Source organism: Schistocerca cancellata, chromosome 3 (assembly GCF_023864275.1).
Source record: "Schistocerca cancellata isolate TAMUIC-IGC-003103 chromosome 3, iqSchCanc2.1, whole genome shotgun sequence".
NCBI lineage: Eukaryota > Metazoa > Arthropoda > Insecta > Orthoptera > Acrididae > Schistocerca > Schistocerca cancellata.
This window is the reverse complement of record NC_064628.1, coordinates 682,661,887-682,674,522: the sequence shown is the minus strand read 5'-3', so window position 1 is coordinate 682,674,522 and position 12,636 is coordinate 682,661,887. Positions and strand designations below refer to the sequence as shown.

The following is a 12,636-nucleotide window of genomic DNA, read 5'->3' as shown; positions in this document are numbered from 1 at the left end:
ACAGCGAGCAATAAACACCATGTATTCCTAGGCTTAGTATCCTCCAGGCACAACACTGTCCCTTAGATACAAACATGTCAAATAATACATATGCTTTTGGATGGGACCCGCCTTTAACAAGACACAATTTTGTTTTTTGATCCCAAATATGTTTATCTGCAGTTCCAACATCATCAGTGAACTTTAATTTTATGGCTTTTTACCACATGGCGTAGTTTATCTGATATGTTTTTACAGTGACTGATTTCTGTCACAGTTTGTCATGTTTCTGTTTTCCTCACCTTCTTCACTGAAGGTGAAGAAAACAAAAAACATGACAAACTGTGAAAGAAATCAGTCACTGTAAAAACATAACACATCAGGAACTCCATACCATGTGGTAAAAGCCGTAAAATATAAGCCCACAGATGACGCTGCAACTGTAGTGAAACATGGTTGGGATAAAAAACAAAATTGTGTTTTGCTAAAGGCGGACCCCATCCAAAAACATATCAATTATTAAAGCAAACACGGACAAAAGAGCTTCTACCCCAAAATGATTACGTCAAATAATCTGTAGAAGGAAATTCTTGGAGCTTTCTCATATTATCCACCGTGTTTCTTTTTTTTAAGTGCCAGATAATGTCAAGGACAACTGTGCTTTTCTCCTTGAATAGAACTTTTTCACTGTTAAAAGAAAAGGTTATTAAAAATTATTTCATCAATTTCTGTTCCTATTAATGCACCATGTAGGCCTTTTTTTGAACGAGTATTGTGATACCTAAATCATTTTTCGCTTTCAGAGGTCTGGCCTCTTTTTGCAGAAGTACACTCATAGAAAAATATCGAAGTCCTCATGGAACCTTTCCAATGTAACAGACGACGCGAGAGCTACCCCATCACCCCTCGCCATGGTCAACGCCAATTCTTTCTTGCCGCAAGTCCTTGGTGTTGGCGTCCCGTGTCGTTCCGTTGACGGTATGTGTGGATGCCGCCATGCCATTTGAAATGCATTGTGAAATGGATTGACGTTCCGTTCCCTCGACTACGAATCGACCTTAATGTTGCCGGGTTGGGCCACTGCCTTGTAGAGTACTTCTGAGCAGCTGGAAGGCTTTGGCTGGGCTGGGCTGGGCGCCGTCTTCCGGCTGCGGACGAGTCACCGCCAAACCGCATTCCAGAAGCACAGTCGCCGCGGGGAACCGGCTCTCAGCTGGAGCCGCGTAACCGGGAATTTAGGATCAGCCGCGCGTTGACTGTACCACGTGCTGGCGCGATCCCCCTGTTTAAGCACCCTAAACGAGGCGACTGACATGGGTTGAGCTTTGCGAAGATATGGATTTTTTTATAGTTTCTTCAGTTTTTCATTTGTCTTCTTGCTGCTTACAAGTGGCCTGCCACGACCTCCCTTGTGCCAATCAGGTTGGCACACTCGACCTCTTTAGTTGTATGTCGGACATATGTCAGGCTCTGTCTCCCCATACAGTTTTTCCCGTATATACGTCCCTTCATTACCACAGAAATTATTCCTTGATGTCTTATTAGTGTATTCCTTCTTCTTGTCGATGTTTTCCACGCGTTCTTCTAGTCCACGATTTTGCAGAAGTATTCCTCATTTCGTATTTTATCAAAAAATGGCTCTGAGCACTATGGGACTTAACATATATGGTCATCAGTCCCCTACAACTTAGAACTACTTAAACCTAACTAACCTAAGGACAGCACACAACACCCAGTCATCACGAGGCAGAGAAAATCCCTGACCCCGCCGGGAATCGAATCCGGGCGCGGGAAGCGAGAACACTACCGCACGACCACGAGCTGCGGACCGTATTTTATCAGTTCACCCAATTTTCACCATACTTCCATACCGCAGCATCTCAAATTTTCCAATTCTTTTCGTTTCCTGTTTTTCCATAGTTCATGATTCACTTCCGTACAGTGCTGTGCTTTAAACGTACACTCAATTAAATTTCTTCCTCTAAATAAGACTGATGTTTGATATTAGTAGAGTTCTATGTGGAACGACTACTTTGCCTGCGATGGTCTGTTTCTTCTATCCTACACTTCTACATCTACATTTATACTCCGCAAGCCATCCAACGGTGTGTGGCGGAGGGCAGTTTACGTGTCACTGTCATTACCTCCCTTTCCTGTTCCAGTCGCGTATGGTTTGCGGGAAGAACGACTGCCGGAAAGCCTCGGCGCGCGCTCGAATCTTTCCAATTTTACATCCGTGATCCCCTCGGGAGGTATAACTAGGGGGAAGCAATGTATTCGATACCTCAACCAGAAACGCACCCTCTCGAAACCTGGACGGCAAGCTACACCGCGATGCAGAGCGCCTCTCTTGCAGAATCTGCCACTTGAGTTTGCTAAACATCTCCGTAACGCTATCACGCTTACCAAATAATCCTGTGACGAAACGCGCCGCTCTTCTTTGGATCTTCTCTATCTCTTCTGTCAACCCGACCTGGTACGGACCCCACACTGATGAGCAAAACTCAAGTATAGGTCGAACGAGTCTTTTCTAAGCCACCTCCTTTGTTGATGGACTACATTTTTCACAACCTGGCACCCGCCTTACCAACAATTAATTTTATATGACCATTCCATTTCAAATCGTTTCGTACGCATACTCCCAGATATTTTACAGAAGTAACTGCCACCACTGTTTGTTCTGCTATCATATAATTATACAATAAAGGATCCTTCTTTCTACTTATTCGCAATACATTACATTTGTCTATGTTAAGGGTCAGTTGCCACTCCCTGCACCAAGTGCAGATCCTACTGCATTTCCGATTCGGTAATACGACGTATGCATTGTTCTCGATATGTATCGAGTGTACCAGGCAGCGCTAACTCGGGAAACGTCGTTAAACTACTCCTGAAACTACTCTTTATCTTGCAGTCTGTGAATTTCTTCAAATTCGCTAACTCGCCTCCTCCATTGCGATGCACGCAGGGGACATGCGGCATGTGGAGCTCCTTAGCGGGTAGCAAAGCAGTCGGGCTGCGCCAGCACTTCCGCCCCACGGAAAACAATTCTGTGAATATCGCTGCACGCGCTGATGCACTGCAACTGGAATGCTGATCCCTTCCCACGTGTTCGGTTTCGAAATTCGCAGAAAATGTACACCCAGCACTACTAGCGCTTTACGGTCCTTCTTCTACACAGCTGCTAACGATAATACTGTGTCTGAGGCAGGGATTACATTCCTGGAAAATGCACCCTTCGATTGGAAGTTACCGAGCGAGGTGGAGCAGTAGTTGGCGCACTGGACTCGGATTCTGGAGAACGGGAGTTCAAATACTTGTCCCGCAATCCAAATTTGAGTTTCCCTAAATCACTCAAGGCGAATGTTGGGATGGTTTCTTTGAAAGGGCACGGCAGTTTTCCTTCCCTTCCTTCCTCCTTGTGTTCCGTATCTTATTGGTCTCCAGAACATTACAGCATTATCTTTCTTCCTTACTTCCTTCATCTTCGAGATTCAGAACGGTAACTACCCGGTATGGCTGTGCAATGATAGTAAAAATGAATCCCTTGTCATTATGTCGAACCTGACTGTTGTCTCCTAGTTTCAAGAGACAAATGATGGGATTTCTGTAATCGTGTAGGGTGTGAAATGCGTATCTGTGTCGTGGATAGCTGTGGTAAGTGGTTATGTTGCGTGAAGTTGTGTATACGTTACGCAGGCCGCATTAGCGGAGTTTTGTTTTAACCACAACAAATGTTTTACAAAATGTTAACGCAGTAATCAGTCTCGGAGAAGCTGCTACATATTAATGTGTTTTTTAAGACATTTCTCAAACTAACTTAATTAATTAATCCTGCTTATTTATCAGGCATTCCGCTGATGATTTTAGGTCGACAGAGCACACATAATAAAAAACGAAAAATGGTCTCTTTGCAAAAACCGTGCATGGAAGCCATAATCGGAGAAGAGCAATGTCGTTGCAGTGGAAGGAGGTGCAGCAGAGATAATAGGACATGAGTGAAACAAGTGATTAGCCTTGTAAATACAACAAATACGTTAATATATTGTTACTGGAAAATCCATTCAGCTGTTTTATTGACGGTATGTCGGGCCTGGTGGTCTAGGGTAACCCGCAATGCTGTAAATCGAAAGACTGCGGGATCGAATCCGGTCTGCCCGCCGAATATTTCAGTCTACCTTTGCCTACCTTCGCTTCCGACTGATGTCAAGATTAGTAGTCTAGAATGACACGTGATTCAAATTCTTAGTTAAACTGCAGGGCTGCTTTCCTTTGTAGAATTGCTGGGGTAGGCTAGGGATAGCAAATCACATGGGATTATTAATATTACTGATGGTACTTCAGACCTGCTGAAGATGAAATTACGTACTTTCGAAATCGATCATATGAAGCAATCAAGAAATAAAGAAAAAACTTTTTTGGTAGATAAAGTAAAAATACTCTACCCAGTTAAGACAAAACTTTAATCATGCTGGATAACAGACGATTCTCATAAAATTTAACAGTAGTAATTAACAGTGTGTAGCAGATTCTCAACTTGGACTGTTGGTAGTAAAGACAAAAATTAAGGTATTTGTATCAATTTTTTTAAACCAAAAAAAAAGAGTGTGAAATTTTCCCTCCAACTCGATGGCAGAGTGTACAATGGCAATTAGGAAACAAGGAGAAATAAGCGCGGCTGTGCGTTCATTGACTGTCGCACAGTGAATTCGTGTGATGAGGTCCTCCTCTTACGTTACATATATAGCACCGAGTGAGGTGGCGCAGTGGTTAGACACTGGACTCGCATTCGGAAGGACGACGGTTCAATCCCGCGTCCGGCCATCCTGATTTAGGTTTTCCGTGATTTCCCTAAATCACTCCAGGCAAATGCCGGGATGGTTCCTCTGAAAGGGCACGGCCGACTTCCTTCCCCATCCTTCCCTAATCCGATGAGACCAATGACCACGCTGTCTGGTCTCCTTCCCCAGACCAACCAACCAACCACATATATAGCATAGAATCCAACAGAAAATAGTAAAGAGGTTTAAGATCTGATAGGTAACATAAATTGTGTGCTGCAGGATGTGTGATCGATTCAGCGTGCTGTAAGCAGCAGAATGGTCTTTTCGTCTACGACCAAGCAGATGGAAACGTTCGAGACACAGAACCCTGTCCTCCAAATCTGGTGTGCGTACAGTCCGCCGCCTCCCTGCACGTTCGTCTGTCTGAGGAGACCCATGATCAAATAAATTCCCAAAAAGGGCTTGAAATGTGGTGTGATGTGGTTGGTGTCTGTGAGGGTACCTTTTCCAGTGTAGCCGTGCTGCTTCTCGACCGTTTCCACCTGCTTGGCCGCACACACGCACCATCTTAGCTTTTTCCCGACATGAATGTCGGGCCAGTCTGGTGCATACTGTAAGGTGTGTCAGTCACGCAGCCTGAAACACACAACGAACACGAGGCACTTTGTCAGAGGAACTTTATTCGTGTGCGCAATCTACCGTGGCAACGACAACTTTGCGGACACATCTTCACAGGACCTCTCTTTCTCCATTTCCAATCAGGAATCCGTCGCTGCAGTTTGTCGATTTTATTAATGCTTACCCTGTATAGGTTCTCCTTACAGTTTCTAGTTTGGAGAAGTTGGTATCAAACTCAAATGTCAGACCTTTGTAAACACGCAATTCGGCGCAATGGAAGGTGACATTTGTTTCACTTAACAATTTATCGAAGTAGGAACTGTTAGAAGAGCTTAGTTTGTATTTTGATGGATGTGTGCGAATGTCGCGGGTCTTTAACTAACTAGTGAGGCAGATTTGAAATTCGAGCGCGTCTCCGTGCTCTTAGCTACAATGCTTTCCTCGCAGCAGTCATTTTCATCGTTAATTCGTGACTATTTCCAAATTTGTGTAGACCTAGTTGGCTGTCCGAAGCTGACTGCAGCTCCAACTCGACTCAGCACCATGTCCGTTCGGAAGTCGGAGACACGGTGACCCGGGCACACTGGGTCGGACCCATCCATGCAGAGGTAACTCTTGTCCATTGGCCACATCTCTGCGCAAGGAAGGAACCGACCCACTCCCGGCACGATGACCAAGTGACGAGGTCAAAAGACCCAATACACGTCGCCCAATGAGACGAGCAACCAGCGGTCGTTCCTGCTCCAATCTCTTTCCGTCGACAGTTCATGTGTATCGCCAACGGTCGGCGAGTACTGGCTGTCCGCACCTCACTGGCGCTCCGTCCCCGACTGAGCTCGCAATTGACCTCTCGACACACGACGACCCGGAAATACTGGAAATACTTTCGGTCGCTCTAGAGATATTACGACAGAGCACTTATCGAAAAGTGCTGCTGCTGCCACTCACGGGCAGGTAAGGCAGGAAGTTAGTGACGCCAGTAAATGGAATAAGAAATCGAGGCGGCAGTACGGTAAGAGAAGAGGTGCAAGATGCACCCAAGTGTCGTTCTAAATTGTAACAGAGTAAGGAAATTCATTGTTTGTGTATCTTTGTACAGGTTCTTTATAAACAAAAACCACAATATCTGCAAAAAATAGAATCGGATATATTCTTAGTCTTCATGACATCTGTGACTCATAAGCTCGACTAGAAACAATCCTTAGCACATTCGAACCGCGCATTAAATGATTAAATATGATGATACATGGGCACAATAAAGATTCGTATACTTTGCGTTTCTTAAGGATTTGAAATGTAACATGGTTAGATGCTTAGGCTTGGTATCAGACTTAATATTGTTGTTGTTGCTGTGGTCTTCAGTCCTGAGACTGGTTTGATGCAGCTCTCCACGCTACTCTATCCCGTGCAAGCTTCTTCATCTCCCAGTACTTACTGCAACCTACATCATTCTGTATCTGCTTAGTATATTCATCTCTTGGTCTCCCTGTACGATTTTTACCCTCCACGCTGCCCTCCAATGCTAACCTAACTACAATGCTGCTTCATTCAATTTTTTGTGTTTCCTGCTGTTTCTAAATAGACGCATATTCTATAAATAATTTATCGGCCGTATTTCCACTGATTGAATGAACTCAGAACGCAGACACACTGCTGAATATCGCCTGCCTGCTGCGTTTTGGAGTTCAAACGAAAGAACTAAACGAACTGGTGAATGGGCAGGAGATGCAGTCGCGCCTTGTGTACGTACAGTACTAATTGTCGCCAATATAAGTAATGGCCGCGCGGGATTAGCCGAGCGGTCTCAGGCGCTGCAGTCATAGACTGGGCGGCTGGTCCCGGCGGAGGTTCGAATCCTCCCTCGCGCGTGTGTGTGTGTGTGATTGTCCTTAGGATAATTTAGGTTAAGTAGTGTGTAAGTTTAGGGACTGATGACCTTAGCAGTTAAGTCCCATAAGATTTCACACACATTTGAACTTTTTTGAATTAATGGCTAGTCACTGGGTGAAAAGAGACCATGAGGAGGGGGAAGCGAGGGGGTTGAGGGGGGGGGGGGGGGAATTGAAACACTGTTCACGAAACAGCGGCGGGGAAGCAAGCATTCGGTAGTGAAGTAACGCGGCTGAGTGTTTTGCTCTAGCAAGCGCTGAGGCGTGTCTTTAGTGCAGGCGTGGGCAGCTTTTGGTGACATGCAGGTTCGATTCACTTTCTTACTTAAGCTCGCGGGCCGTTTCGTTACGTGGCTCGGCGGCAGTACTCCAAGCGCATAAAGACGAAAGTACAGCGTTCGTGACCTCGATTCTGCGGTAACGCCCCGATTTGGATGGCACTCATTTCCCGACATGCCACGCCAGTAAATTATGCGTGAAAACACACATTTGTTGAGAGTAAATTCATTTTATGTTCAACACATCTTCAGACGTTTACATTTATTTACGCGTCGTGAACATTGTTTCTTTACTAACGACGTTTTGCAGTAACTCTCTTAAAAACTTCCGTTGCAATATTCTGCCACCTTTGTTCACGATACGTCAGTAAACGTAAACATCTGAAGATGGGATGCCAGGCATCTTGAAATACAGAGGGATCCAAAAAAATGTATCCACTGTTTAAAAGTCCATAATTGGCAATCTAATTGACGGAGTTGTTTCATCTTTGGTAGTGTAATAGATTGTAGTTCCGGCAATAGCCACACAAGCGTTGTATTGCGTCGTTTTGTTTTGTCAGATGACAGTCGCCACATAGACAGTGTTTTGTTCTCTTAGTTGCACCTAGTTACTGGCAAGGCTTACATTCGATGAAAGTAAGTCAGTTTTGAAGTGGTATTTTAAGTACGAAAACATTAATGAGGTACAACGGCAATGGCGAAATGAGTATCAAACAGAGCCACTGACTTCGTCGCATTCGAGACAAATTTGAAGCCGAAGGCTGTGTTAAAGATGTACACAAACAACGATCTGGGCGACCTGCAACAGTAACAAGTCCAGCTAACTCCCGTCGTGTGTTACAACAATTCATTCGCTCACCACAGAAGTCTGCGAAACAGTGTGCCCGTGAAACTGGAGTGAGTCGCTCAAGTGTTCGGCGAATTTTGAAGACAGCAAAGTGAAAGTGCTACATCCCACGACTGTTACAAGCAATGAACGAGGACGACCCAGATCGTAGAATGGAGTACTGCGAGTGGTTTACTAACATGGTGCGCAACGATGAAGAGTTTGCAGAGATGATTGTGTGGTCTAATGAGGCACAGTTCAAACTCAATGGTACATTAAATCGCCACAATTGCATCTACTGGTCCGCCGAAAATCCGAACGTACATGTAGACAAAGCCGTGAATTTGACAGGAGTGAATGTGTGGTGTGCGTTGTCTTACCGGGGCTTGATTGGGCCATTCGTCTTTGACGGCACAGTTACCGGTGAGGTGTACCTTCAGAAGCTTCAGACATCCATTTTACCTGCCATCCGAGACTTGTATGGAGACGGAAGAGTTTACTTTCAACAAGATGGTGCCCCAGCCCACTACCAAAATCGTTTTAGATCTCGACGAAAATCTACCAGGAAGATGGATAGGCCGTAGAGGTGCTGTGGAGTATCCACCACGTTCCCCGACCTAACTCCTCTGGACTTTTACCTGTGGGGAACACTAAAGGACGTCGTTTATCGACAAAAGCCACGCACATTGGATGGACTTCGAGAATCCACCGTACATTCAAGTGCAAATATCCAACTGAACACGTTGCAGTCAGTAGTTCGTGCTGCAGTTCGGCGGCATCGTTTGTGTGTGGATGTTAATGATGACCGTTTCAAACACCTACATTAATATCTTTAAGGTGGACTTTAAGCTACACTTTCACCAAAAATGAGACAACTCCGTCAATTAGTTTGGAAGTTATGGACATTTAAACAGTGGATACATTTTTTTGGACCCTTCTGTATAATCATGGAAAAATAAACGCTTATGAAAGTAACAGGTTGCAACCAGTTCATTATAAATTACCTTCAATAGCAACAGTTGTAATGTTCTAATAAGACCACGCTCCCACTCACACGAATTCCTTCCGCGGGCCGGATTTAAATCAGTCGTGGACCGGATCCATCCCGCGGGCCACCGGTTGCCCACCCGTGCTTGAGCTCACTGGTTGATCGCGACCTCTTAGGTAACATTCTTCGCTATCGCCTTCGAAATGTTCAAAAACTAATTCTGAAACTTTCATGTTGTCGACTATCTTTGAAATGAATACGCATTATACTTCGAATTGGTTTTAAAAGGAGTTGTTTAAAACTTATTATTGAGAAGTTACTTTGTCCCTCAGCCGTGAACTGATCCTTGTTGTTTTAATGAGAAAACTGTGCATTGTGTTTTAGAGGAATAAAGCTGTGTGTGTTCTTGTATATCTAACAGTGACTGATCTTGGCCCCTTTCCACAACCTGATCCGCTCCGTCCTGCGATACCGGATTGCAGAAGGGATCTGTTGGTAAGCCATATTATGAGACATCAAGGGATCACCAGTTTAGTACTGGAGGGAAGTGCGGGGGGAAAATCCTACAGGGAAACCAAGAGATGAATACAGCAAGCAGATTCAGAAGAACGTGGGTTGCAGTATTTACTTGGAGATGAAGAGGGTTGCACAAGATAGAGTAGCATGGAGAGCTGCATCAAACCAGTCTCCGGACTGAAGATCACAACAGAAACAAAATTCACTTCAGTGTACTCGAGAACTGGCAGCTGTGGTGAACTGTGATCACTCCACCATTGTGCGACATTTTCATGCAATGGGAAGGTTCAAAAATTGGGTGTACGGGTATTGCATGTTTTAAGCTCCAAAAAAAAAATCTGCTGGTGGCCATATGCGCATCTCTGTTTGCTCGCCATCAATTGGCTCATGAACAACACAGCATTCCGATCATGTGTCGTTACTGGTGACGAGAAAAGAAAGCATTAGTAGAGCTGAAACAAAGCAGCAACTCCCCATACAAACACCTGCGCACATTCGCTAAAGATAATGTTATGCGCCTGGTGGAACAACAACGGTGTGGTGTACTGCACATTGCTTCCACAAGGTGTAATCATCACTGCTGTCATTTAATGTCAACAAATGAGACATCTTGCAGACGCAGTCTAACAACAATGACTGCATGAAGCGATAGTACCCCAAGATAATGCACGCCAGTATTCAGCTAGACTGACAAACAGCACTATACGGGAGTTGGATTGGAAAGTCATTCCAGAACCACTTCACTCAGCTGATATTGCGCTCTCTGATTTTCACCTTTTCCGCTCCCCATCGAACAATCCTCAAGGAACTACCTTTCTGGATGAAAATGCACTCCAAACATGGCTCGACTAGCTCTTCGCCTCAAAACCATGTATTTTCTACAGTCGTTGAATCGAAAAGTTGCCGCAGACTATTGTAAATCGTGAACGAGGATATATTATTGATGGCTAATGACTCTGTTATGTGAGTCTGTTGTGTTTATTAAACTTATGGAAAAGCGCTACGAACTTATGCACCAACCCAATAATTGTACCTACAGTACCGCTGTCTGCATCACGACGCATGCAGACCTCCCCATCACTGTAAGGTCCACGGTTCGTACATTTATCCGTAGTTATAGGAAACTGCCTGAATATCACAGCTGGACTGAGTGGCCGAGCGGTTCTAGGCGCTACAGTCCGGAACCGCGCGACCGCTACGGTCGCAGGTTCGAATCCTGCCTCGGGCATGGATGTGTGTGATGTCCTTAAGTTAGTTAGGTTTAAGTAGTTCTAAGGGACTGATGACCTCAGCAGTTAAGTCCCGTAATGCTCAGAGCCATTTTCCATCCGTCTAAATTCCCAAATTTTTGGGCCTGCCGCAGTGGCCGAGCGGTTCCAGGCGCTTCACTCCGGAACTGCGCAGGTTCCGATCCTGCCTCGGGCATGTGTGGGGAGGCGGGTTGAATGAATGTAGTTATATAAATGTAGATTTGTAATGTAACTGCAGAAAAGATGCATTTCCTTGCCGTTTAACCATATGTGGGGTGGCGGGTGGAATTAATTGTTATATAAATGTTCCTATTATTTATGCTGTCTTTTGCCGTTCTCAACACTGGCTCTCTAACTGCAATATTGGCAACCAGAAAGTGATTAGCAAAACGTGAAGCCTGTAATTAGAATTCCTAGTGCCCACTTCATCTGAGAAATACACTTATAGCTACAGCTTATAGCTCTGAGGAATTGGAAGATTGTCTGGGATTCATAATCAAAAAACGATCCTGTTAAAACGTTCGCTATATTCTGAAAGTCACAGATAAAAAAAAAAAGGAATCCACACAATCCAACTACTAGAGCAGTTCAGAGTCTAATGCGCTGATGCAACTATAACTGTCCAAATTAAATGTTTAAGTGAATGCTCGCCATAATTTGATGAATATGCTCATCAAACGCCACGCTAAATAATGGTAGAATGTCTGTCACGCGGCGGCACGTGAAAATACGACATACGCAAGCTGAAGATAGATCAATAAAGTCATCCCAGAATTAACACTTCACTCGAAAATGATTTCATGGTTACGCGTATACCGAGTAACTTATTACGGCATCCGAGGCTGTTTATAGCAATGATACCTACGCGACGTGACTCCCGACACAGATGGTACGCTATTCAGCGTCTAGAGAGAACTGGGGCCTTGCTTCCTCGCGCAGCGTTCTTATATATAAAGCCGCGGTGCGGAAGGCTAAGGGAACGCCTGATCAAATCGGCTCTCCCGACTAGCCGCTGGGCTAGTAATGCACCACTTTAAGTTATTGAATAAATCATGGCTTCCTTTGCTGATGGCCGATGAAGCTCTCAATTTAAATGTGCAATCAGCACACAGGTAAGTAATTATAATAAAAGTCTGACGTGGCTAAGTCAAATATTTTGGGCGATAGAATTAATTTAATTACACTACACGCAGTAGACGAGCTCTGAACTTGCCCTTTGGAGATACGCTATCGCTATAGTTATATAGTTACTGAATTGAAACTTCTCACATCCTTATGATTATAGCGGATCTCCATTCTACTTAAATTTAAACATCCTAGCCTTATTTATTAGCCTACTTCATCTATCTTGCTTCCTTAATTTTTAAGACAAAACCCAGAAAATCATGAATTTCAACAAAAATTTTAATTTGTGAGATCCAAAATACTGTTTCTACTAAATTATAATGAAAAAGGAATCTAAATATAAATTTTTAAGTTTCTAGCTCTTTTCTGTTGCGCCAATGATT

At 44.3% G+C, this 12,636-nt stretch overlaps 1 protein-coding gene across 1 annotated transcript in view; it reads left to right on the top strand.

The window, feature by feature from the left end:
* The window catches only part of LOC126175663 (uncharacterized), a 209,100-nt gene that overhangs the window by 38,150 nt on the left and 158,314 nt on the right, over positions 1–12,636 (top strand). The gene's annotated exons all lie outside the window — the stretch shown is intronic.